We start from the raw sequence: 26,658 nt of genomic DNA on the forward strand, positions 1-26,658 counted from the left end.
TGGCCCCTTTGCTCTGGGAGGAATCTTCAAACGTACGGAATTTGGGCAGCAAGATTGGCAGCTGGAGCTGTATAAAGCCAAGAGCCCTTCTTCCCAGCCAAGCATGCCTGCAACCTCTGGCTCTCTGGTGCATTTGGTGGGCCAGCCTGGGTAATCCATGGTAGCAAGATGTTTCTGTCCTGACCTCTTTGCTCTGGGAGGAATCTTCAAACGTACGCCATTTGGGCAGTTGGATTGGCAGCTGGAGCTGTATAAAGCCAGGTGCCCTTCTCCCCAGCCAAGGTAGCCTGCAACCTTTTGCTCTCGGGTCGATTTGGTGGGCAAGCCTGGGTACTCCATGGCAGCAAGAGCTTTCTGTCCTGGCCCCTTTGCTCTGGGAATAATCTTCAAACGTACGCCATTTGGGCAGCAAGATTGGCAGCTGGAGCTGTATAAAGCCAAGAGCCCTTCTCCCCAGCCAAGCACGCGTGCAACCTTTAGCTCTCTGGTGCATTTGGTGGGCCAGCCTGGGTACTCCATGGCAGCAAGAGCTTTCTGTCCTGACCTCTTTGCTCTGGGAGGAATCTTCAAACGTACGGAATTTGGGCAGCAAGATTGGCAGCTGGAGCTCTATAAAGCCAGATGCCCTTCTTCCCAGCCAAGCAAGCCTGCAACCTTGGGTTCTCTGGTGCATTTGGTGGGCCAGCCTGGATACTCCATGGCAGCAAGAGCTTTCTGTCCTGACCTCTTTGCTCTGGAAGGAATCTTCAAACGTACGGAATTTGGGCAGTTGGATTGGCAGCTGGAGCTGTATAAAGCCAGGTGCCCTTCTTCCCAGCCAAGGTAGCCTGCAACCTTGGGTTCTCTGGTGCATTTTGTGGACCAGCCTGGGTACCCCATGGCAGCAAGAGCTTTCTGTCCAGACCCCTTTCCTCTGGGAGGAATCTTCAAACGTACGCCATTTGGGCAGTGGGACTGGCAGCTGGAGCTGTATAAAGCCAAGAGTCCTTCTCCCCAGCCAAGCAAGCCTGCAACCTTTGGCTCTTGAGTGCATTTGGTGGGCCAGCCTGGGTACTCCATGGCAGCAAGAGCTTTCTGTCCTGGCCCCTTTGCTCTGGGAGGAATCTTCAAACGTACGCCATTTGGGCAGTGGGACTGGCAGCTGGAGCTGTATAAAGCCAAGAGTCCTTCTCCCCAGCCAAGCAAGCCTGCAACCTTTGGTTCTCTGGTGTATTTGGTGGGGCAGCCTAAGTACTCCATGGCAGTAAGAGCTTTCTGTCCTGACCTCTTTGCCCTGGGCGGAATCATCAAACGTACGGAATTTGGGCAGTGAGATTGGCAGCTGGAGCTCTATAAAGCCAAGAGCCCTTCTCCCCAGCCAAGCAAGCCTGCAACCTTTGGCTCTTGGGTGCATTTGGTGGGCCAGCCTGGGTACTCCATGGCAGCAAGAGCTTTCTGTCCTGACCTCTTTGCTCTGGAAGGAATCTTCAAACGTACGCCATTTTGGCAGTGGGATTGGCAGCTGGAGCTCTATAAAGCCAGGTGCCCTTCTTCCCAGCCAAGCAAGCCTGCAACCTTGGGTTCTCTGGTGCATTTTGTGGGCCAGCCCGGGTACTCCATGGCAGCAAGAGCTTTCTGTCCAGACCCCTTTGCTCTGGGCGGAATCATCAAACGTACGCGTTTTGGGCAGTGGGACTGGCAGCTGGAGCTGTATAAAGCCAAGAGTCCTTCTCCCCATCCAAGCAAGCCTGCAACCTTTGGCTCTTGGGTGCATTTGGCGGGCCAGCCTGGGTACTCCATGGCAGCAAGAGCTTTCTGTCGTGGCCCCTTTGCTCTGGGAGGAATCTTCAAACGTACGCCATTTGGGCAGCAAGATTGGCAGCTGGAGCTGTATAAAGCCAAGAGCCCTTCTCCCCAGCCAAGCACGCGTGCAACCTTTAGCTCACTGGTGCATTTGGTGGGCCAGCCTGGGTACTCCATGGCAGCAAGAGCTTTCTGTCCTGACCTCTTTGCTCTGGGAGGAATCTTCAAACGTACAGAATTTGGGCAGCAAGATTGGCAGCTGGAGCTGTATAAAGCCAAGAGCCCTTCTCCCCAGCCAAGCAAGCCTGCAACCTTTGGCTCTCTGGTGCATTTGTTGGGCCAGCCTGGATACTCCATGGCAGCAAGAGCTTTCTGTCCTGACCTCTTTGCTCTGGAAGGAATCTTCAAACGTACGGAATTTGGGCAGTTGGATTGGCAGCTGGAGCTGTATAAAGCAGGGTGCCCTTCTTCCCAGCCATGCAAGCCTGCAACCATTGGCTCTCTGGTGCATTTTGTGGGCAAGCCTGGATACTCCATGGCAGCAAGAGCTTTCTGTCCAGACCCCTTTGCTCTGGGCGGAATTTTCAAACGTACGCCATTTGGGCAGTGGGACTGGCAGCTGGAGCTGTATAAAGCCAGGTGCCCTTCTTCCCAGGCAAGCAAGCCTGCAACCTTGAGTTCTCTGGTGCGTTTTGTGGGCCAGCCTGGGTACTCCATGGCAGCAAGAGCTTTCTGTCCTGGCCCCTTTGCTCTGGGACGAATCTTCAAATGTACGCCATTGGGTAGTGGGACTGGCAGCTGAGGCTCTATAAAGCCAAGGGCCCTTCTCCCCAGCCAAGCAAGCCTGCAACCTTTGGCTCTTGGGTGCATTTGGTGGGCCAGCCTGGGTACTCCATGGCAGCAAGAGCTTTCTGTCCTGACCCCTTTGCTCTGGAAGGAATCTTCAAACGTACGCCATTTGGGCAGCAAGATTGGCAGCTGGAGCTCTATAAAACCAAGAGCCCTTCTCCCCAGCCAAGCAAGCCTGCAACCTTTGGCTCTCTGGTGCATTTGTTGGGCCAGCCTGGATACTCCATGGCAGCAAGAGCTTTCTGTCCTGACCTCTTTGCTCTGGAAGGAATCTTCAAACGTACGCCATTTGGGCAGTGGGATTGGCAGCTGGAGCTGTATAAAGCCAGGTGCCCTTCTTCCCAGCCAAGGTAGCCTGCAACCTTTTGCTCTTGGGTGGATTTGGTGGGCCAGCCTGGGTACTCCATGGCAGCAAGAGCTTTCTGTCCAGACCCATTTGCTCTGGGAGGAATCTTCAAACGTACACCATTTGGGCAGCAAGATTGGCAGCTGGAGCTGTATAAAGCCAGGTGCCCTTCTTCCCAGCCAAGCATTCCTGCAACCTTTGGCTCTTGGGTCGATTTGGTGGGCCAGCCTGAGTACTCCATGGCAGCAAGAGCTTTCTGTCCTGGCCCCTTTGCTCTAGATGGAATCTTCAAACGTACAGAATTTGGGCAGCAAGATTGGCAGCTGGAGCTGTATAAAGCCAAGAGCCCTTCTCCCCAGCCAAGCAAGCCTGCAACCTTTAACTCTCTGATGCATTTGGTGGGCCAGCCTGGGTACTCCATGGCAGCAAGAGCTTTCTGTCCTGGCCCCTTTGCTCTGGGAGGAATCTTCAAACGTACGGAATTTGGGCAGCAAAATTGACAGCTGGATCTGTATAAAGACAAGAGCCCTTCTCCCCAGCCAAACAAGCTTGCAACCTTTGGTTCTCTGGTGCATTTGGTGGGCCAGCCTGGGTACTCCATGGCAGCAAGAGCTTTCTGTCCTGACCTCTTTGCTCTGGGAGGAATCTTCAAACGTACGCCATTTGGGCAGTGGCACTGGTAGCTGGAGCTCTATAAAGCCAGGTGCTCTTCTTCCCAGCTAAGCAAGCCTACAACCTTTTGCTCTTGGGTGGATTTGGTGGGCCAGCCTGGGTACTCCATGGCAGCAAGAGCTTTCTGTCCTGGCCCCTTTGCTCTGGAAAGAATCTTCAAATGTACGGAATTTGGGCAGCAAGATTGGCCGCTGGAGCTGTATAAAGCCAGGTGCCCTTCTCCCCAGCCAAGCAAGCCTGCAACCTTTGGTTCTCTGGTGCATTTGGTGGGCCAGCCTGGGTACTCCACGGGCAGCAAGAGCTTTCTATCCTTGTCCCTTTCCTCTGGGGGAATCTTCGTCCGTACGCCATTTGGGCAGTGGGATGGGCAGCCAGGGCTTTCTGTGCTGGCACCTTTTTGCTGCGAGGGATCCTCATTTGTATCACGTTTGGGGGGGCGAACCTGCAATGTCGGGTGTGGCTGACCAAAGTGGGGCAAGTAGCCCTGTCTCCCACGACAGAAAGCTTCTTAAGTTTGGCTTTCAGGTGCAGTGTGTGGCACAGCCTGGGCACTCCGTGGGCAGCCAGGGCTTTCTGTGCTGGCACCTTTTCCCTTCGAAGAATCCTCATTTGTTTTGGTTTTGGGGGGGGGCGAGCCGGCAAAGGCGGGGTGGGGCTGACCAAAGGGGGGACAGCAGCCCTGTTTCCCTGGACAGAAAGGTTGTGAGCTTTGGCTTTCAGGTGCAGTGTGTGGCGCAGCCTGGGCACTCCGTGGGCAGCCAGATGTTTCTGTGCTGGCACTTTTTCCCTGCAAGGAATCCTCATTTGGATCGGGTTTGGGGCGGGCGCAGGGGTCATGAGGGAACACACTAAAAGCTTCGTCCAAAAATTAAAATAAGAAGAAAGAATCTCTGAGCTGTCCAGGTGAATTCCCTGATGGAGACAACCCCACTGCAGAGGAAAGGCATGTGCTGCTGCTTGGTCCTTGTGAAACCAAAGTTCCTGTTGGTGAATTCGAGAGGATTTTCTGATGGTGCTGAGACCTTAAATGCCAAATTTTAGCATCTGCTCCCACGAAGGAACCGTCACCTCCGTACATGCCCCGCTCACTCTCGAGGGGTCTTCGCTTCCATTTCCATGAAAGCTGTGTTGTATGTCACAGGAACGCAGCTGAAACCTGCTCTGAAAAGGCTGGAGAGACACGGGAAAAGGCCTGAAGAGGAGCAGCTCAATCCAAATTGGGTATTTCGTAGGAAAAGCCTGGGTGGGCGCTTCAGGGAACAGGTGTGGAGGCTGACCCAAAGCCCTCTGAGATCAGAGTCGGCCGTCAACAACGACCTTCCCCTCACAAATCCAAGGTCTCAGCTCCTGGTGGGACCCCTGATGGCCACCAGCCACAGCCAGCTTTGTCCCAGCTCCGGGAACACGGTGGCCACCAGCCTCTGGCCTGCTGATACACCTTTGTGTTTGTATTTTTATTTTGAATCAACAGCACTTTCAGCTACTTTTATTATTGTTTTTAATTCTCCTAAGTCTGTATTTGCTTTGGAGGAGAGAATGAAAACTTGGGATGAAATGAAGTGGATCAGGATGGTGGAACAAAAAGGAAAAAAGCAGAAAACATTTCAAATATTATTGAAGTGGGGTTTTTTTCCCCAGTAATATAAAACATGCAATTCCTTATAACATTATAGTATTTTACAGTTTTATGAAGCTTTCTATTATGAGTTTTATGGAAGCAAAAGATGAAGATGATGAGATATTTTAGCATTTATATTTTTCAAAATTAAATGTCTACTGAAAATAAAGTAACTTTATGCATTTCTGGGAGAGTTCATGTCCATTTTCGCTCCTCATGTGTCGAGTCTTGTCTGATTGAATTGAGATCTGAGGATCACTGTGGTGGGATGGGGGAGTGGCTGGAAATTTGGAAGCAGGCGTCATTGGTTGGCCTGGATTGCCAAGGAGCAGCATGGAGATGAGCCCACTGGTGCCAGGGGGCTCACCTCCTTCAGGAAGCAGGCGGTGGGTGCAGGGGAGATGCAGCAGGTGGAGACAATGGAAAGGAAGGTCCTGGTGGAGCCCAGGAGCACAGGCAGGGGCGCCTGGCTGTAGCTGCTGGCGTACTCGTACAGATACCTGCGGCAGGGGCGGGATGAGGAGAGCCGGCACACCGGCATCGGGAGCAGGAGCTGCGGGATTTAGGGGCGTTGGGGCTGCCCGGGGATGGGAGCCCTCTCCAGCTACCGGGAACGGCGAGTCCGCACTGCAGGACTTGAGCGACAGGGCCGAGGACTGCGGCAGGGACAAGTGGTTATGGCCACCCACGACACACTATCTCATCCCAGCCGTGGTTTGGGGTCCATCCCCCGCTTTTGGGTCGCGCCCCGGGGCTACAGTCCCGGCCGTGCCCAGCGGGGATCACCGCTCTGCCGTGCCGCGGCACAGCCCCGGCTCCCCCGGCCCGAGCGGGACCGTGTCCCGTTCCCTGGGGGGGTCCCAGCCCCGCTATGGCCGCAGCGGTCCCGATCCCAGCCCCAATCCCACCTCGCTCCTCCCGCCGCGGGGCCCCCACTCCCCACTCGCCTGCCGGGCGAGAGGCGGCACTGGCCGGGACCTGCAGCGGGCACGGGCGGGACCCGGCAACGAGCCCCGGGAACAAACCCCCGAGCACGGACCCCCGGGAACGAGCCCCTGGACTTAAGAGTAAGGGGTTTGAAATCCTCAAAAGCTCAGTGATGACAGAACAGTGTCACTGCCTTTATCAGCTCATCTCGAAATTCAACACGTCACAAGAAGCTGGGCAGAAATACCCATCTCAACAAAGATCTCCCAGAGCAGTTCGAATCCAAGTGTGCTTCGCTTCAGCTGTGCACAAGCCCCACTCCTGCTCACCTCCGTGCTGGGTTTGACAGAGTCTGACAGAACATTCCTTTGGGGAACGTGCTGGTTCCTGCTCACGAGGAGGCTGATCCATCAGACTTACTGCCTGAGGTACAAAACACTCTCCAGAGTAATCGCCCCAACAACTGGATCAGATAGAAACACATCCTTAGAAATAACAATTGCGATGCCAAGGTTTCGTGTTTTAAACTCTCTGTCTCTCCCTCCAGAGTTCTCCTGGCAATGTAGGGATGGTGTTTAAGAGCAGCATAAGGAGAAATGACAGTCCCTGTTCCACACTTTCCAGGATAGCAACACTGCCAAACTGAGCTTGTAACATAGACACTCTCAGGATAATTTGTATCTCTCATTAAATGCTAATTCTTCATTAGAAGAATCAGGACAGAGAGGCCGATTTAACACCTAGAGGGATTCGTGGGCTACAATGAGGACACTGAACACAAGCCTGGTGCTCCTGAAAAGGGCAGGTATTGACCTGACAAGTGCCTCAGATCGATCTGTGACAAGAAGTGGGAGGTGGAGTTGGTACCAGAGTCGCTGTCCCTTCACACACAGTTAGTCATTGGCCTGCAGAAAAGAAGGGGGTTCCTGCCTGCTGCTCTCTCCTGGCACTGCCCCGTTCCCTGGGAAAGTGCAGCTCTTGTCCCTGCAGTGTAAAGGTGGGGAAAAGGCAGCGAGAGAAAGGCAGCCCAGCTTGGGGGGTGAGCCTCCCTTCCTTCAGCTGCTGGGAAACGTGGCCGGGGGTCCCTCAGAGGCACTCCAGCTGAGGAGCTGCACCACTGCCAGAGGGACTTGGCAGTGACGGGGCAAGGGCAGCTCCTAAAATGCCCAGCTGGAGGAACGAGCCGCCCAGGCCTCCGCCCCGAGCCCCGTACAGGGCGTTTGGGCTGCTGGGGAATGGCCCAGCAGGGAGGTTCTGCTCCTGCCAGCCCAGCTGTTGCTTCCAACCGCAGAGGAGGGGAAGGTATTTTGTCAGGACAGTCGCTCATGGAATGGGTTGCCTGGGGAGGTTGTTGTATCCCCATCCGTGGAATGTTTCCAAACATGACTGGATCCCTCCCTGAGCAGCCCGGTGCGATCCCATTGGTGACTGTGGCCTGAGCAGGAGGTCAGACTTCGAGACCTTTAACTGTTTCTTCTGACCCAGATTCCTCTACCGTCCTGCAGCACTTCTGCCTTCTTACAGTCCATGAGACCTGTTGGTTCCACAGTCTGCAGAGAAGCTTCTTTGCCCAGCAGGCAGTCCTGGAATGCCCAGACATCCATGGCAGAGATTCCCAGAGCTGCCATGTGCCCCAGCTGTCCCTGAGCCCCAGCTTTGGCCTCGGCACTGAAACGCTGCCAGGACCCGTCCCTGCTGTGCAGGTCCGTGGGGCTGCAGGACACGGTGTCACACAGCACACACGGCCACTGGGTCCCGCCAGCTCCTGCAGCCTGTGCTTCCTGATTGCCGGGGATTTTAGGGGCCACCCGTCTCCGGGGATGGGCAGGGAAACAGAGATTTCCTGTGACTGGGAGCAACGCAGGGCCTTGCCAAGGCAAGAAAATGGCCCGGGGTTCAGGTGCCCGTGTGCAATTCCATGTGCAGGAGGTCTCCCCCAGCAGCAGGTTCCCGGCCCCAGTTCCCGATCTCCCGGAGCGGAGCGGGCGGGGCGGGGCCGCAGGGCCAGGCGGGCTGGGATTGGGCGGAGGCGCTCGAGTGCTGATTGGGCAGCGCTGCCGGCCCGCGGTATAAAGGGCCGGCGGGGCAGGTGGGGGCGGTTGTGTGTGAGGGCTGAGGGTGCGGCCCCGCTGCTGCCCGGGCTGCGGAGGGGAGAGCGCCTTGGCCGCTGGGTTTGTGCACCGGGGCAGCCGGGGGCGTTTAGGGGCGCGTTGTGCTGGGCAGCGGGGGCCGGGTAAAGCCCTTCCCTGCCGGGTGACCCTGGGGGAGCCGTGGCAGGACTGCGGGGCTGGTGCTCTCTGGGTGTCTCAAGTTTTGCTTTGCAATTCCAACCCCTTTCCCTGTGCAGGGAGGCAAAGACTGCTTCAGCTTGGTTTTTTTTGGTGCTGCATTAATGCTTTTTGCTCGTTCTGTGTCGATTTGCAGCCTGGCTCGTGGTTTCCCCTGGTGCTGGGGAGTGGAGGCGAGTTGTGCTTCCTGCCGGGAGAGAGAAGGGCCTTGGGAAGCTGCTCCATGAGCCACAGCTGTGCCGATCCCGGGAGTCTGTCCAGGTAAGAGCAGGGCTTCTACTGCCTGTGAGGAGCTGGGTTCTGCTGCTGAAACATGCCCATGCCTTGAAATGCAAGGACAGGCAGAAGCTGGGAGGGACCCTGAGCACATCTGAAAAGCCCTTGACTGTGGGCCAAGTGTCCAGGAGAAATGATTCCTTTTTTTGCAGGGAGGCAGTTTGTGAGGACAGGGGGGTTGCTGTGCTTTCCAGCACAAATACTCCCCTTGGATGTGCAGGATGGGGAAATGTTGGCCACGTGTGGGCTGGAGCAAAGGTGTGTGGGTGCCTGTGTGTGACAGCCGTGGGTGTGCTGGAAGGGGGTTCTGGTGCCATTGGAGCTGCCAGGGAGCCAAAAGGGGCACAGTTGTCTGAAAAAGGTGAAAGCTCTGTTGGCCTCTGTTGACACCTGCCCCAAGGGAGCTGCAAATTTTCCCCCTGGTTGCAGGCTTCCCAAAGCTCCCAGGAAAGGAAGTTTTAGATTCCAACTCCCCTTTCTGCTAAAGGTTTCCTTGCTCTCTCAGCAGGATGTCGAGTGCCACCATGTCCCCGAGGTCACCCTTTCTGCTGTTGGGAGAGCATGAGGTGGATGGAGAGGATCCCCAGCCATCTGCAGGCACAAGGGACTGGCACAACTGCGATTTTTCTCCAACTCTCTTAAGGTGGACTTTCAGGGTACCATGGGTAATGTGCCAGCTCTCCTGTTGGAGTGTTTGTCTTCTGCTATATTTGAACATAAGGGGTAAAACTAAAGTCAGGTGTGTTCTGGAGTATGTTACATTCATGCAAAGCTCCTTCCCTCTGTTTATTTTCTGTTCTAGAAAGCACAGTCTGGGGTTCCTGGGCAATTCCAGTTAAATGACTCCATGGAAATAATTTTGTACTGAAAGGAGAAAGGAACAGTCTGTTTGAGATAAGATGCCACTGATAAAAGCTTTATGTTTTTTCACTCAGTAAGCTCTCATAGTGTGTAGGAATGCTTGGATTCTAAACCTCTCCAACTGAGTCAGAGGCTTCTTTGAAGAGCTGATTTCAGGCAGCAGAATTGCCCCCCAGGAGGGACTCTGTGCCTGCTCTCCCGTGGCTCCAAGGGATCTCTGGCCCTTCACGCCGGCACCGAGATTTTCTCGGGAAGGGCCTCAGATCCCCGGACCAGTCTGGGACACAGGCAAGATCCCCCTGCATTTTGGGACCAAATTGGGCCCCCTGGAGGGACAGTGCTGTTGGTGCCCCCCGGGTTGGGGCACCCCGAGGACTCCAGCGCGCACCGAAAGGATTATTCGGGGAGATCCTCGGGGTGCCCGGCCCTGGGGAGCTCAAAGCAAGGTCCCTGCCATGGATTCAGGCATTGCTGAGAGTATCCCAGGTGTAGCTGTCCATGCTAGACATGGAGCTCTCTAATGGGCTGTAATTGGGTTCTAAAAGTGGTGCTCCAGCTGCAAAGAAGTGTGGGATTGGGATTAAGAAACGAGCAGTGAGGGTGCAATTGGCTGTTTTCTCTTGAATGTAATGGTAAGAGCTGCAGGAGTGCCAGGTGTGTGTTCCAGTCCCCAGCATTTGGTTTGCACATGTCCTGCTCAGACACAGGTCCAACTTGCTCAGTCCTTAACCCAATCGAGGGAGAGTTAAGGACTGGCAGTGTTAAGGTGATTGGTGTGACAGGGGTTAAACTGGGAAAACATTGGGGAATTCCTCAGTTTCCCTCTTTGCCAAACTCACCCAAACCTGTGCTAGGAAGAGATTGAGTAGAAAAGTTGAGGCAGCAATGAAATTGAAAACTGGGGATATTGAAACTGTAATTGCTGGAACTAAATGTGTCAAAGCAGCAGCTCTTGTTGTGCAGGGAATAACTCCTGTCAGCAGCAAGGTCCCGACTGAAGTGGCAGCTGCAGTGGTTCCTGTGGTGTGGGTCAGTGGAGTTCCAGGAGAGTGGAAGAGGGCAGAACCTGTAGGTATTACCCCTGATGTGGGATCTATATGGGTAAGGCAAAGCCAGTATCCTTTAAAATGAGAATGCCAGCTTGGATTGGTTGCAGTAACAGCTAAATTGGCTCATCCTGGTTTGCTTGTAGGACGTGAATGCAAGAACCTGCCAAGAAAAGTAATGGCCAAGATGATTGATGAGTGCAGGACCTGAGAGAACCACCTGGAATGACAATCTCGAGGAGTTTCCAGTATTGGATTTAAAAGATGGCCTTTGCTGCATCTCCTTGAGCAAGGAAAGCCAAGAAATCTTTGCCTTTGGAAGGAGAAAATCTGGAAAGGGGAAGGGAAGAAAATAAGCCACCTGACTCCTCCCTGAGCCCCAGACAGCCCATGAACTGCCTTCCTGGGAATGGTAGGATGGGGTGGACTCTGGATTGCTCCCTCTGGATGCGTGGTAAAACTGTTATGCCAACTTTTCCAACAGGCTGTAAGCATTTGCTGCCTTGGCTCGATGGTGCAAGGGCAGCCTTTAAGCAGCTAAAGCATTCCCTGAGGAGAGCTCTGGGTCTGCCAGATCTCTCAGAACTGTTGGAAGCATCTTTGGTGGGGAGGGCAAACAAAGGACAAGGTGTGCAGTGACCCCCCAACAAGGAACTTTGAGTTAATGGCATCCCTGCAAGTGAACTTTGTGGGCTGTTCCCCCTGTAGGGCAGGTGATAGTCCCAGCTACAGTGATGGGAAAAATGGGTAAAAGAGAGCCCCAAAAGCTGGAAATCCTCCTGGAGGCTCTTGGCAAAGAGAGTTTCCTGAGTTGCCCCTGAAAGAAGGATAGTGACAGCTTTTGAGTGCTAGTAGATGCTTTTAATAGATAGCCTTGAGTGTGTCCTTGTTGCACCAGTAGGCCTTGTCCAAGTCCCCATATTCCAGGAGATCTACATATTAAAGTTTCAAATGCTCTTCCTAACCCTTTGTTGGCTTGAGGCTCTCCCCTCAGGAACTGCAGGAACTCCTGGTGCCGCCTGGGCCGATGGATTGGACGCCCCAGCCCCTCCGTTCCTGCCCAGCCACTGGGGCCGTGTCCAGTGGTGGCACTGCCAGCCCTGCAGGTGAAGTGGGAAGGGCCTTTCCAGGTCTTGTGGGTCACATTTATAGCAGGTAAAGTTGCAGAAAAAGGACCTGGGGTCTGTTATTCCTGAGTTAGGAAAGCTCCTTTTGGTTGGTGAGCAGAACAAAGTGGATCCTTCAGAGTTCCCATCCGTGTTTGTGTCTCAGCCTGTGTTAGGATTCAGGGCTGTAGCTGTTGTTGTCACTGAGGAAGTCAAACTCTGCTTTAAATCATAAGACACTGGTCTAATGGCCAAGTGTCAGGAAAAAAGTGGGAATGATATGTGAGTGTTGAGATGTAACAAGAGCTAATCCTTTTTGCAGTGGGATGGAGCCTGGAAACTGCACAGAGCTGAGCCAAGGGATTTAAAGGGACCTGTAAGGAATTGGCTATAGAACATGACTTGCCTAGGCCCTGAGAAAATCTGAGATAGGGAAGGTACAGTGTCTTAGTGCCTGCTAGTTGGTTGGTAAACAGGCTGTTGTGATTAGCAAAACAAAGGCAACTGAGAGCCACATGTGTCAACATAAGAAAGGACTAAGAGGGGGAATCAACATTTAAGCCAGAGCCAATAATGAGCTTAGCTTTTGCAATATGTATGAGCTAATTATAAAGCATATATTAAGCTGTTAGCAATGATCAATAAACGAAGGTTGCTGATTCTCATATTAAATGTGTCACTTTCTTCCCTCGTCGTGACAGGGACCAACCAAGGGAGGTGGAGAAAGAAGGAAGAAGGGAAGTGAGGCAGCAGCCAAGCAGCACCAAGTGCCTGTGTAAGCAGGTGAGTTATCTTGAAATTCCTAAGGCAGGCACTGAGGACTTTGAGGGCTCCAGACAGAGCAGAGCTGCGAAGGCCCTCGGTGAAGCCCCTTGGAAACCTTCTAATGGTAGGTGTGTCTGGTAGTAAGTATTGGAAAATGCCCTGAATGTGGAACAGGAATGTAGAGAACAAAAATGAATCCTCCTGTAATGCTGCCATATCAGCTGCAGTGGAGATAGCTCTGTGTGCCCTTTGGGAGCTGATTGCCAGGGCACCTGGCGGGGTGGAATGATTCAAGAGCATAGGAATGAAAGGTTGCCTGGCTTCTAAACCTCTCCAACTGAGTCAGAGGCTTCTTTGAAGAGCTGATTTCAGGCAGCAGAATTGCCCCCCAGGAGGGACTCTGTGCCTGCTCTCCCGTGGCTCCAAGGGATCTCTGGCCCTTCACGCCGGCACCGAGATTTTCTCGGGAAGGGCCTCAGATCTCCGGACCAGTCTGGGACACAGGCAAGATCCCCCTGCATTTTGGGACCAAATTGGCCCCTGGAGGGACAGTGCTGTTGGTGCCCCCCGGGTTGGGGCACCCCGAGGACTCCAGCGCGCACCGAAAGGATTATTTGGGGAGATCCTCGGGGTGCCCGGCCCTGGGGAGCTCAAAGCAAGGTCCCTGCCATGGATTCAGGCATTGCTGAGAGTATCCCAGGGGTCCCTGTCCCTGCTAGACAGGGAGCTCTCTAATGGGCTGTAATTGGGTTCTAAAAGTGGTGCTCCAACTGCAAAGGAAGTGTGGGATTGGGATTAAGAAATGAGCAGTGATGGTCCAATTGGCTGTTTTCTCTTGAATGTAATGGTAAGAGCTGCAGGAGTGCCAGGTGTGTGTTCCAGTCCCCAGCATTTGGTTTGCACATGTCCTGCTCAGACACAGGTCCAAGTTCCTCAGTCCTTAACCCAATCGAGGGAGAGTTAAGGGCTGGCAGTGTTAAGGTGACTGGTGTGACAGGGGTTAAACTGGGAAAACATTGGGGAATTCCTAAGTTTGTCTGTTTGCCAAACTCGCCCAAACCTGTGCTAGGAAGAGATTGAGTAGAAAAGTTGAGGCAGAAATGAAATTAAAAACTGGGGATATTGAAACTGTAATTGCTGAAACTAAATGTGTCAAAGCAGCAGCTCTTGTTGTGCAGGGAATAACTCCTGTCAGCAGCAAGGTCCCCACTGAAGTGGCAGCTGCAGTTGTTCCTGTGGTGTGGGCCAGTGGAGTTCCAGGAGAGTGGAAGAGGGCAGAACCTGTAGGTATTACCCCTGATGTGGGATCTATATGGGTAAAGCAAACCCAGTGTCCTTCAAAATCAGAATTCCTGCTTGGATTGGTTGCAGTAACAGCTAAATTGGCTCATCCTGGTTTGCTTGTAGGACGTGAATGCAAGAACCTACCAAGGAACCAATGGCCAAGATGATTGATGAGTGCAGGACCTGAGAGAACCACCTGGAATGACAATCTCAAGGAGTTTCCAGTATTGGATTTAAAACATGGCCTTTGCCGCATCTCCTTGAGCAAGGAAAGCCAAGAAACCTTTGCCTTTGGAAGGAGAAAATCTGGAAAGGGGAAAGGAAGAAGAGAAGCCACCTGACTTCTCCCTGAGCCCCAGACAGCCCATGAACTGCCTTCCTGGGAATGGTAGGATGGGGTGGACTCTGGATTGCTCCCTCTGGATGTGTGGTAAGACTTCTATACCAGCTTTTAAGAACAGCCTGTAAGCATTTGCTGCCTTGGCTAGATGGTGCAAGGGTAGCCTTTAAGCAGCTAAAGCATTCCCTGAGGAGAGCTCTGGATCTGCCAGATCTCTCAGAACTGTTGGAAGCATCTTTTTTGGGGAGGGCAAACAAAGGACAAGGTGTGCAGTGACCCCCCCGACAAGGGACTTTGAGTTAATGGCATCCCTGCAAGTGAACTTTGTGGGCTGTTCCCCCTGTAGGGCAGGTGATAGTCCCCACTACAGTGATGGGAAAAATGGGTAAAAGAGAGCCCCAAAAGCTGGAAATCCTCCTGGAGGCTCTTGGCCAACAGAGTTTCCTGAGTTGCCCCTGAAAGAAGGATAGTGACAGCTTTTGAGTGCTGGTAAATCCTTTTAATAGATAGCCTTGAGTGTGTCCTTGTTGCACCAGTAGACCTTGTCCAAGTCCCCATATTCCAGGAGATATACCTATTAAAGTTTAAAATGATCTCCATAATCCTTTGTTGGCTTGAGGCTCTCCCCTCAGGAACTGCAGGAACTCCTGGTGCCGCCTGGGCCGATGGATTGGACGCCCCAGCCCCTCCGTTCCTGCCCAGCCACTGGGGCCGTGTCCAGTGGTGGCACTGCCAGCCCTGCAGGTGAAGTGGGAAGGGCCTTTCCAGGTCTTGTGGGTCACACCTATAGCAACTAAAGTTGCAGAAAAAGGACCTGGGGTCTGTTATTCCTGAATTTGGAAAGCTCCTTTTGATTGGTGAGCAGAACAAAGTGGATCCTTCAGAGTTCCCATCCGTGTTTGTGTCTCAGCCTGTGTTAGGATTCAGGGCTGTAGCTGTTGTTGTCACTGAGGAGTCAAACTCTGCTTTAAATCATGAGACACTGGCCTAATGGCCAAGTGTCAGGAAAAAAGTGGGAATGATATGTGAGTGTTGAGATGTAACAAGAGCTAATCCTTTTTGCAGTGGGATGGAGCCTGGAAACTGCACAGAGCTGAGCCAAGGGATTTAAAGGGACCTGTAAGGAATTGGCTATAGAACATGACTTGCCTAGGCCCTGAGAAAATCTGAGATAGGGAAGCTGCAGTGTCTTTGTGCCTGCTAGTTGGTTGGTAAACAGGTTGTTGTGATTAGCAAAACAAAGGCAACTGAGAGCCACCTGTGTCAACATAAGAAAGGACTAAGAGGCGGAATCAACATTTAAGCCAGAGCCAATAATGAGCTTAGCTTTTGCAATATGTATGAGCTAATTATAAAGCATATATTAAGCTGTTAGCAATGATCAATAAACGAAGGTTGCTGATTCTCATATTAAATGTGTCACTTTCTTCCCTCGTCGTGACAGGGACCAACCAAGGGAGGTGAAGAAAGAAGGAAGAAGGGAAGTGAGGCAGCAGCCAAGCAGGACCAAGTGCCTGTGTAAGCAGGTGAGTTATCTTGAAATTCCTAAGGCAGGCACTGAGGACTTTGAGGGCTCCAGACAGAGCAGAGCTGCGAAGGCCCTCGGTGAAGCCCCTTGGAAACCTTCTAATGGTAGGTGTGTCTGGTAGTAAGTATTGGAAAATGCCCTGAATGTGGAACAGGAATGTAGAGAACAAAAATGAATCCTCCTGTAATGCTGCCATATCAGCTGCAGTGGAGATAGCTCTGTGTGCCCTTTGGGAGCTGATTGCCAGGGCACCTGGCGGGGTGGAATGATTCAAGAGCATAGGAATGAAAGGTTGCCTGGCTTCTAAACCTCTCCAACTGAGTCAGAGGCTTCTTTGAAGAGCTGATTTCAGGCAGCAGAATTGCCCCCCAGGAGGGACTCTGTGCCTGCTCTCCCGTGGCTCCAAGGGATCTCTGGCCCTTCATGCCGGCACCGAGATTTTCTCGGGAAGGGCCTCAGATCCCCGGACCAGTCTGGGACACAGGCAAGATCCCCCTGCATTTTGGGACCAAATTGGGCCCCCTGGAGGGACAGTGCTGTTGGTGCCCCCCGGGTTGGGGCACCCCGAGGACTCCAGCGCGCACCGAAAGGATTATTCGGGGAGATCCTCGGGGTGCCCGGCCCTGGGGAGCTCAAAGCAAGGTCCCTGCCATGGATTCAGGCATTGCTGAGAGTATCCCAGGGGTCCCTGTCCCTGCTAGGCATGGAGCTCTCTAATGGGCTGTAATTGGGTTCTGAAAGTGGTGCTCCAACTGCAAAGGAAGTGTGGGATTGGGATTAAGAAATGAGCAGTGAGGGTGCAATTGGCTGTTTTCTCTGGAATGTGACTGTGAGAGCTGCAGGAGTGCCAGGTGTGTGTTCCAGTCCCCAGCATTTGGTTTGCACATGTCCTGCTCAGACACAGGTCCAACTTGCTCAGTCCTTAACCCAATCGAGGGAGAGTTAAGGACTGGCAGTGTTAAGGTGACTGGTGTGACAGGGGTTAAACTGGGAAAACATTGGGGAATTCCTCAGTTTCCCTCTTTGCCAAACTCACCCAAACCTGTGCTAGGAAGAGATTGAGTAGAAAAGTTGAGGCAGAAATGAAATTAAAAACTGGGGATATTGAAACTGTAATTGCTGAAACTAAATGTGTCAAAGCAGCAGCTCTTGTTGTGCAGGGAATAACTCCTGTCAGCAGCAAGGTCCCCACTGAAGTGGCAGCTGCAGTTGTTCCTGTGGTGTGGGCCAGTGGAGTTCCAGGAGAGTGGAAGAGGGCAGAACCTGTAGGTATTACCCCTGATGTGGGATCTATATGGGTAAAGCAAACCCAGTGTCCTTCAAAATCAGAATTCCTGCTTGGATTGGTTGCAGTAACAGCTAAATTGGCTCATCCTGGTTTGCTTGTAGGTCGTGAATGCAAGAACCTGCCAAGGAACCAATGGCCAAGATGATTGATGAGTGCAGGACCTGAGAGAACCACCTGGAATGACAATCTCAAGGAGTTTCCAGTATTGGATTTAAAACATGGCCTTTGCAGCATCTCCTTGAGCAAGGAAAGCCAAGAAACCTTTGCCTTTGGAAGGAGAAAATCTGGAAAGGGGAAAGGAAGAAGAGAAGCCACCTGACTTCTCCCTGAGCCCCAGACAGCCCATGAACTGCCTTCCTGGGAATGGTAGGATGGGGTGGACTCTGGATTGCTCCCTCTGGATGTGTGGGAAGACTGTTATACCAGCTTTTAAGAACAGCCTGTAAACATTTGCTGCCTTGGCTAGATGGTGCAAGGGTAGCCTTTAAGCAGCTAAAGCATTCCCTGAGGAGAGCTCTGGATCTGCCAGATCTCTCAGAACTGTTGGAAGCATCTTTTTTGGGGAGGGCAAACAAAGGACAAGGTGTGCAGTGACCCCCCCGACAAGGGACTTTGAGTTAATGGCATCCCTGCAAGTGAACTTTGTGGGCTGTTCCCCCTGTAGGGCAGGTGATAGTCCCCGCTACAGTGATGGGAAAAATGGGTAAAAGAGCCCCAAAAGCTGGAAATCCTCCTGGAGGCTCTTGGCCAACAGAGTTTCCTGAGTTGCCCCTGAAAGAAGGATAGTGACAGCTTTTGAGTGCTAGTAGATGCTTTTAATAGATAGCCTTGAGTGTGTTTTTGTTGCACCAGTAGACCTTGTCCAAGTCCCCATATTCCAGGAGATATACCTATTAAAGTTTCAAATGCTCTTCCTAACCCTTTGTTGGCTTGAGGCTCTCCCCTCAGGAACTGCAGGAACTCCTGGTGCCGCCTGGGCCGATGGATTGGACGCCCCAGCCCCTCCGTTCCTGCCCAGCCACTGGGGCCGTGTCCAGTGGTGGCACTGCCAGCCCTGCAGGTGAAGTGGGAAGGGCCTTTCCAGGTCTTGTGGGTCACATTTATAGCAGGTAAAGTTGCGAAAAAAGGACCTGGGGTCTGTTATTCTTGAGTTCAGAAAGCTCCTTTTGATTGGTGGGCAGAACAAAGTGGATCCTTCAGAGTTCCCATCCGTGTTTGTGTCTCAGCCTGTGTTAGGATTCAGGGCTGTAGCTGTTGTTGTCACTGAGGAGTCAAACTCTGCTTTAAATCATGAGACACTGGCCTAATGGCCAAGTGTCAGGAAAAAAGTGGGAATGATATGTGAGTGTTGAGATGTAACAAGAGCTAATCCTTTTTGCAGTGGGATGGAGCCTGGAAACTGCACAGAGCTGAGCCAAGGGATTTAAAGGCACTAACCAAGGGAGGTGAAGAAAGAAGGAAGAAGGGAAGTGAGGCAGCAGCCAAGCAGCACCAAGTTCCTTTGTAAGCAGGTGAGTTGTGTTGAGGTTCCTCAGGCAGGCACTGAGGGCTTTGAGGGCTCCAGACAGAGCAGACCTGGGAAGGCCCTCGGTGAAGCCCCTTGGAAACCTTCTAAGGGTGGGTGTGTATGGTAGTAAGTGTTGGAAAATGTCCTGAACGTGGAACAGGAATGCAGGGAAGGAAAATGAATCCTCCTGTAATGCTGACCCCTCCCATCAGCTGCAGTGGAGATACCTGTGTGTGCCCTTTGGGAGCGGATTGCCAGGGCACCTGGAGGGCTGGGATCATGGCAGGGTGTTGTAAGCAAGGAATGCCTGGCTTCTAAACCTCACCAGCTGAATCTTAGAGGCTTCTTTGAAGAGCTGATTTCAGGCAGCAGAATTGCCCCCCAGGAGGGACTCTGTGCCTGCTCTCCCGTGGCTCCAAGGGATCTCTGGCCCTTCACGCCGGCACCGAGATTTTCTCGGGAAGGGCCTCAGATCCCCAGACCAGTCTGGGACACAGGCAAGATCCCCCTGCATTTTGGGACCAAATTGGCCCCTGGAGGGACAGTGCTGTTGGTGCCCCCCGGGTTGGGGCACCCCGAGGACTCCAGCGCGCACCGAAAGGATTATTCGGGGAGATCCTCGGGGTGCCCGGCCCTGGGGAGCTCAAAGCAAGGTCCCTGCCATGGATTCAGGCATTGCTGAGAGTATCCCAGGGGTCCCTGTCCCTGCTAGACAGGGAGCTCTCTAATGGGCTGTAATTGGGTTCTAAAAGTGGTGCTCCAACTGCAAAGGAAGTGTGGGATTGGGATTAAGAAATGAGCAGTGAGGGTGCAATTGGCTGTTTTCTCTGGAATGTGACTGTGAGAGCTGCAGGAGTGCCAGGTGTGTGTTCCAGTCCCCAGCATTTGGTTTGCACATGTCCTGGTCAGACACAGGTCCAACTTCCTCAGTCCTTAACCCAGTCGAGGGAGAATTAAGGACTGGCAGTGTTAAGGTGATTGGTGTGGCAGGGGTTAAACTGGGAAAAACAAACTGGGGAATTCCTCAGTTTCCCTATTTGCCAAACTCAGCCAAACCTGTGCTAGGAAGAGATGGATTGGAGTCTCTGATCTCCTGAGTAGTTCTTCTGCATGATCTGGGAGCCTCTGGAATTAGACTGGCCTGGGCAGACAGGGAGCAGTTTGTCCTGTGGAGCTGGGCTGGGTTTGTTGAGGATGCCTTGGGAGGCAGGGCTGGAGAGGCTCCTGTGTTGGCTGTAGTGGTGGAAGGTTGTAGCAGCAGGGCTGGAGCCTTCGCCCTCCTGCTCCCCCCGTGAGCCCCGACGGGCCCGTGCCCTTGGCAATGGAGGGCCCCCATTGCTGAGTCAGCGGTTCCGGGGGCCAGGAGGGATGGGATCAGGATGCCGAGCTCCGCCCAGGGCCAGGGCTGCCAGTGTTCAACCATGGAGGGAACTGAAAGCACAGTGAGATGGAGGCCAAGCTGCAGCACAGGGATGGGTGAGAAAAGACCCTGGTCCTCAGGTGGAGCTTTGAATTCCCTGGAAAAATGGATCCTGTCAGATGGATCAGGCCCTTGTGGGTGCTGGAGCAGAGGCCTCTGTCATTTATGGTCACCCTGAAAGGTTGCAAGGACAGCAAGTTCTGACTGCAGGATGAGGTGGCAAACAAAGTGAAGTGGTCCAGAGAAAAGCTGAGGCTAAAATTGGTCCTGTGCCAGAGCAGCCTCGTGCAGTGCTTGTTGCTGTCCCTGAGTGTCCCATTGCAGTGGACATTTCCAAGGGTGCCTTGTGCTGGGGAGCACTGGGGCAGTTCCCTTTCCCTGGGCAGGGCAGGCAGGGCACGTTTCCCCCCTCGAGGGTGGCTCCACAGTCCTCCCCTGTGCCCTGGGAGCGTGGCAGAACACCTGGACCCACTGTCCTTGCCAGAGAGGGCACAAGGGATGGTTGGATGGGTGAGGGACTGGTTCAGGGAGTACAAGCACCATTACAATGAGTAGGGCAGCCCATGGAAAGGAAGGGGGGGAGTTAATCCAGACAAAATCCAAGCACCTGCCCAACCTGTGATATTTTTAGGAACTCAGTGGTGCTGTGCTCCCCAGGAAGTATTGCCCAGGACTAGGCAGGAGACTTCAGGCTCTGTCACCCCCAGAGCAAGGTGGCAGCCCAGCAGTTTATTGGTTGGTTTGGCTTTTGGTGACAACAAGATTGGGACCAATCCTTGGCCTGGGCCATGAAGTCCCAGGACAGATCTGTGAGTTTGAGTGGGAAATGAGCAGCAGGGAGGGTTGGAACCAGCTCAGGGAGCAATTCAACAGGCTCTGGACCTGTGGCCAATATGAGCCAGAGAGGGGGAACTAAAGGATCCTGCCAGTGGTAATGGTGTCAGTTGTAGCCTCTGGCAGAAGTAGGGTAGGAAGGAGTGCCTTTAGGATTTGGGAATAGGAAGTTACTGGAAGCCAGCCCAAGGTAGCCCCTGTTGGAGAAGTGGCTCTGAGTATGTTCTTGGGCTTTAGTGGCAACTCAACAAATGATAAGAGGGCCTGAAATCCCCAGAAGGCCGTGGGTACAAAGCTCCTCCAGGGTGCACAGGCCAGGCCCTGCTCAGGAAGGCAGCACCATGGACTGGAGATGGTGGATCCAAGCCAGAGCCAGAGCAGGGGGCGGGGCAGGAGCGAGGCCTCCGGAGGGAGTTGCCACCGGCCCTGTGGTTGAAGCAACAAGTGTAGATCCCCTGGACAGTGAGCACAAATCACTGGGAAATGGGGAGAAGCCCCAGAGCAAGTGCTGGGAGCAGAGGGGGAGCATGCATGGCTCACTGCTGGGTCAGCCCCATCTGTCAGTGGGAAGCACTTTGGGAAAGCAGGAGCTTATAACCCGTGCCAGAGGGAGTTTGAAGTCACGAAGGGGGGAGGCAAAAGTAGTCCATGTGCTGAGTGAGACACTGTACCTGTGGGAACGAAACAGGAAGAACTAGGGCAGTGTCAGGTTTGTAGGGATTTGGGGTCAGTTGGCAGTGGTTTGGCTACTTGGCTCCCAAGTGACACCATCACGGGATTAGTGATTAAATGCAGACAAGGAAAATGGGAATATGTTTGTGTGAATAAATGTTAGTGGAGGGAATGATATTGCCATGTTGTAGCTTGATATCTTACAGAAACTGTGGATCCTGGCCATCCTCAGAGCCCTTGTGGTCCCTCTGGGCGATGCTGCTGGCCCGGGCAGTGCCCTGGAAAAGGTGCCTGGGTGGGGTGACTTGGTTTGATTTGGATGGAGATGGAAAAGCAGCTCCCAAACAGGCCCCCAGGCCAAGGTGACCCGGGAAGCAAGTGGCCCTTGCCCAGGGGTCAGTCTCCCTTTGTGCCCGGGGCACTCTCTGGCAGGGCCGGGGGCTGTCGGGCTCATTGTGGGGGCGGCTGTTGGTGCCCTCAGTGGGATTGGATGGATGTGATTCCAGGGGCTGGGAGCACTGTGGCCATGCAGGGCTGGAGTTTCCCTTATGGTGCTGGCTCCGGGGGGTCTCCCTGGCATCGTTGTCCCCCTGGGTGAGCGGTGCCAGTCCCAGCCACAGTGTCACAGCAGCAGGGCCGTGCCCTGGGCTCTGCCTGCTGGGCTCTTCTGGGTCAGTGCTGCCAAAAGAGCAAAGGGATCAGCTTGGGCAGGGGATGGCACAGTTGGGCATCATCCTCCCGAGGAGAATATTGGTCCAACTGTTGGGTACCTGCTGCCTGTGTCCTGCAGCCCAACATCATCAGGATAACAGAATTCCTTTCCCCACTCTGATTCCAGTGCTCCCATCTTGGCCCAGGCAGCGAGGCTGGGGGGACACGGGGCTGGGAGGAACAGGAGCTGGTATTGGATTTGTAGGCAGTGGAGACATGGAATTGTTTGGTAACCAATGGCAAAGAGCTGGGCCAGGTGTATCCCGAGTGCTGAATTTAGGAGCACAAGGGATGCCCACTGTATTTACCCCCCACCCTTCACTCCAGAATGTGATGGGGAGTTTGGGCAGCTCTCTAATGGTTCCCCAAGATGTAATTGTTGTGCACAGGGGAACACCAGTAACTTAGGAACTGGGCTGAGTGCACATGACATGGTGTGTATATTGTACTACAAAGAAAGGAGGTACAGAAGGACTTAATGAGTACCAGTGAACTGCTCTGGAGGGCTGTATTCACATCCTGGACTGCAAAAATTAACTGGATTTTGTCTCCTGAATTGCTGCAGTGCACCAACTGATATCGTGCTGGAAAAATAACCCACTTCAATGTAAGTAAACCAGGGGTTTCTTTGGATGTAAACACAAATTTCAAATTTGCAGGGCAATAATAAGACTTGATCACCAAATGCAAACAGTAACTATAGGGGTCAATTAGTGACCTTTGGGCATCAGGTAGAACAAGTCTCTGCTCACCACTGGTGGGACATATTTACAGGATTCTCACCATCTGCTACAAAGTTTTTGAACACTTTAATCCATCCACTGATTAAATCAGTAATTATACTGATTTTATGAACAAAATGGAGTTGTTGTCTCTGGGATCAATTATAAGAAGTTGTTTCTCTCGTGTCTCTGCCCTGCCCAGGGATCAAAGGACCGAAGGAAAGGATGAGAAGTTGGCTGAGAATTGAGCCCCGGGGCTGCTGGCCCTGAGGAGCAGGGTAAGGGCTGGGTGTGCTCAGGGGCCCTGGCTAAAGGCTGCAGGTGCAGTGGGTGTGTGCTGGGCCAAGGCAGCCAAGGTGTGTGCAGCTGTTCCGTGCCCTCCAGCCTTGGCCCCGCCGGGGCGCCTGCCCAGCGCTCCAGGGGTGGCCAACGGGGAGCTCACGGAACCTGCCCGTGCCCACGGCCCCACAGTGCCAGGCCTGGCCTAAAGCCGGCTTTGTTGGGCACAGCCTGGCCAGCGGGACCCCCTTGGAGCCGCCCCGCAGCCTCCCCTGGGGTGGAGGCACCCGCAGGAATTGTCCCGGGGCCGGAGCCTGCGGGATCGGCTGCCCCGGGGCTGCCGTGTGGGCTGGGGGGGAGCGGGAGGGGGCCGGGGGGGGGCATTTCTGCTGAGCCACAGTTCTGCCTTGCTCACTGCCTTTTGTATCCCCTAAATCTGTAGCCCGTGTGCTGGACTGTGTTTAGGCTGTTCCTGTTATTCCATGACTGGGGAGGAGTTGTTTTCTGGAGTGCCCTGTCTGTCAGCAAAACACCAGGCCCAAAGGATCCTGGCAAGTGCAGCCCTGGAAGAGTCAGGAATACTCAAAAATGCACCAGTTCTCAGGAAGTACAACTTTGTAAAACATTGATGAAGCTGAAATTCCGCAGCCTTGAGCTGTTGGCTCCCAAATGCTAGTGGAGGGAGAGGCAGAAAATGCCACTGCTGCTGGGGCTGAACTGTCTGCAGTGACTGGGCAGGACTTGGCCCTGATGCCTGAGTGCATCTTTAGGATAGATCCCAACTGTCAGCCCTGGCTCCATCCCTTGAGAAGATGGTGCTCCTGCAAGCCCAGCTGCTGTGCTGGTGGTCCTGGGGGCACCCCTTGCCCTGGCCTGCTGTGAAGGTGTTTGTGTTGCAGCTCAATAAAGTCCCTTTCAGTGGTGATTGTGTCATTTTGGTGTCAGTTCCTCTCCCCTGCTCCAGTGGCTGCATCACTGGCTTGTGCCTAAAGGAACTCTTCCCCTGCAGCAGTTCCCTGCTGCTCTCAGACAGGGTGGAGCTGAGGCCTCTGAGCCAAGGGAAAAAGGATCCATCCAAGGCAGGCCCGTGCTCACCTCCTGCCTCCCTCCAGCCTCCCGTGTTTCCAGTTCCCCTCCCTGCTGGACACACAGCCTGTTCCCAAACAACCCCTGGTCCTGTTCTCTCTCCGTGTCTCCCCTCACAACTCCCCTCCTCTAATCTAATCTCCAGCTGCCCAGGCCCCTGTTTTTGAGGGGCATTCCCGGGCTGCTGCCACCCCGTTCTTTATAAATGAGGTGCCAAGAGCCCCAAGTGCAGAGAGGTCTGCAGGGAATCAGTGCCAAGAGCTGCCCGTGCCTGCCTGTGTTCCTGCAGTTCTCCTTCCTGTTCTCCCTGGGCTGGAGAGACCTGCCTGCCCTGTGTTTATTGGAGCAGAGGGATGGGATTACATTTGTCCAGAAGGTTTGTTCACAGACATGTTTTCTGACAGGCAGTGCCATTTTCCTTTTGCCTTTCCCAAGTTTTTCCAAGTGCTGCCCAGCACGGGGATCCGTGTGCTGGGACAGTGATTGGCAGCAGGAAGGGGAGCCTTGGCCTCACCTGCCCAGCTCAGGTGGGTGGCACAGAATTGGGGTGGGCTGGCAAGGCATGAACACATTTCTGAGTTCTGGAGTGCCTTGAATCCTTTCCCTGTCAGGTTTCTCTCCCTCATTTCCTGGGCTCCATCGTCCCAGGTGTCTCTGTCCAAAGTCCAATGGCAGAGGATTGACTGACTCCCAAGGGGGGTTTGGAATGAAAAGGGTTCTGTTCAAATGGGGCAAGGAATGCAGTAAGAAAGATGAGCCTCCTTTTAGTGCCTGAAACAGGTAGGAATAAAAATGCTGGAAAAGGCCACGTTTCATTTGTTGTCCCCCCTGGATTTTTCATGGCTAAAACTCTAGTGAGCAACTGAACAGAAGGGTGAAGGGCAGGAGCCTTTGACTTGCCCAGTGCCCTTAATTGCCTTGTTCTCCTCTCTTCCAGGCCAGGCCAAAGCCCTGATCCAGCCCAGCTCTGCCAAGTGCCCTGGGCTGGGAGCAGCCAAAGGCAAGAGGCTGCAGCCCCGCCGGCCGGGCTGGGGGCTCCTGGTGCTGCCCGTGGGGTGGGGTAAGTCACAGGGACACCTTTCTCTCCTCCTGGTGTTGGCATTTGCTCCCTGGGCACTGGATGTGTAAGGAAGGAGGGAGCAGCAGGGAAGGGCAGTATTTCCAAACTGTCTGAATGTTGCCCCCAGGTCTGGGATGGAGCAGCCATGGGGGTGGTTGGGTTTGGCCTGGGCCGGTCAGGATCAGCCAGAAAGGACCCACCAGACCCTGAACCCTCACTGGACACGTCCAGCCCCTCAAGTCATTAATTTTCAGTCGAGGACAAAGTATTGGTACTTGCTTCTGATCTGTGGAGAATTTCCTTTGGAATGATCAACCAGAGAGTGTATCAGTGCAAAGCATCTCTTTGGGTCTTTTGTTTGTTTGTTTGTAATTTCCTCTCTGGCTTCAATGAGTTTGGTGTGCTCCTGTTAAGGAAGCAGCCTGTTTTTACCTTGAAATTTGGGGTGGTTTGGTTTGTTTAGGGTTTTTCCCCCACTGACTCGGGCCTTCCATGCATAGTCCGTGTTGTCCCGCAGGACTGCTTTGGTTCTGGGTCAGAGAGAGAGAAGGGAAGTGGCTTTTCCTCACCTGGAATGTTTCCAAGCGGAAGTGGGGTGTTGTCCTGCCCCTCCCCAAAGCACTGCAGGCACCTGGGAGTAGCTCAGGGCTGGCCCAGTTCTCTGAGACAGACCCATGGGGGAGAGGTTTAAGTATTAATCACATCTCTGGTGTGACTTGGTTGTAAGGATTGGGTCCTACAGTCCCAGGGTGTTAAGGAAAACAAGGAACTTCTGTTCTTCCTGGCAAACCTTCTGCTATTGCATGTGCAGTGTTTGGGTTCTGTTGTCTGAGTTCCTGTCCAGGATCTTTCTAAGAGAGCCTGTTAGAAATTTAGAGGTAGGATTAGAATTTGGGTCTGTTGCCTACCCAACTGCCTCCAAGTCCTGATGGACTGGAGTGATGAGTGCTCTCAGCACAGGTTATTTCTTCACATTGTGTGGCTTTCCCTCAGCTGTGGGTGAGGAATTGTGCAAGCAAGGCCTGTGTGCCCGTGGGTGTCTCCCGTGGGTGTCCCTGTGGCAGGGCTGGGACAAGGACTCGTGCAGGGACCCAGCTGGCACTGGAGCTGCTGCCACTCTGAGCCACTGCCAAGGGCTGGGGAGAGACCATCTGGGAGGCTGTTCCCGGGATTCCATTGGAGCTGGATCTCCCTCCAGCTGCAGCAGCCAGGGGAGGGTTCTTCCTTGGGCAGCCCAGTGGCTTCTGCTCAGGCTGGCCCAGAGTGGGGCTGGGGCAGGTTCTCCAGGGAACTGGAGCCAGCCCTGAAGGGGCCCTGGAGAGCAGGAGCTGCAGGGACTGAGGTTTGCAAAGCTGGGCTGAAGTTTGTCAAAGCAGCAGAACATTCTCATT

At 53.6% G+C, this 26,658-nt stretch overlaps 2 long non-coding RNA genes across 4 annotated transcripts; one reads left to right on the forward strand and one right to left on the reverse strand.

The window, feature by feature from the left end:
* The first annotated feature begins 9,743 nt into the window (after positions 1-9,743).
* Positions 9,744-25,378, forward strand: LOC127470883 (uncharacterized). Its single transcript, XR_007904441.1, has 12 exons — positions 9,744-11,771; positions 12,473-12,554; positions 14,119-14,250; positions 14,793-14,904; positions 15,605-15,686; positions 17,253-17,418; positions 17,912-18,085; positions 18,358-18,487; positions 22,686-22,727; positions 23,045-23,120; positions 24,612-24,734; positions 25,145-25,378. It is a non-coding gene; the product is annotated as an uncharacterized LOC127470883 (long non-coding RNA).
* Positions 12,029-18,706, reverse strand: LOC127470884 (uncharacterized). 3 transcript variants are annotated; one of them, XR_007904443.1, is made up of 3 exons: positions 18,585-18,706; positions 15,609-15,783; positions 12,029-12,145 (listed from the first exon to the last, which is right to left on the reverse strand). It is a non-coding gene; the product is annotated as an uncharacterized LOC127470884 (long non-coding RNA). The 3 variants fall into 3 exon arrangements; XR_007904444.1 differs by lacking the exon at positions 15,609-15,783 and adding an exon at positions 12,477-12,651 and having other exon boundaries at positions 12,081-12,145; XR_007904442.1 differs by lacking the exon at positions 12,029-12,145 and adding an exon at positions 14,982-15,277.
* Positions 25,379-26,658: the final 1,280 nt, after the last annotated feature.

The sequence above is a fragment of the Manacus candei genome, unplaced genomic scaffold (assembly GCF_025592945.1).
Source record: "Manacus candei isolate 608988 ecotype Guabito, Panama unplaced genomic scaffold, ASM2559294v1 h1tg000023l, whole genome shotgun sequence".
Lineage (NCBI taxonomy): Eukaryota > Metazoa > Chordata > Aves > Passeriformes > Pipridae > Manacus > Manacus candei.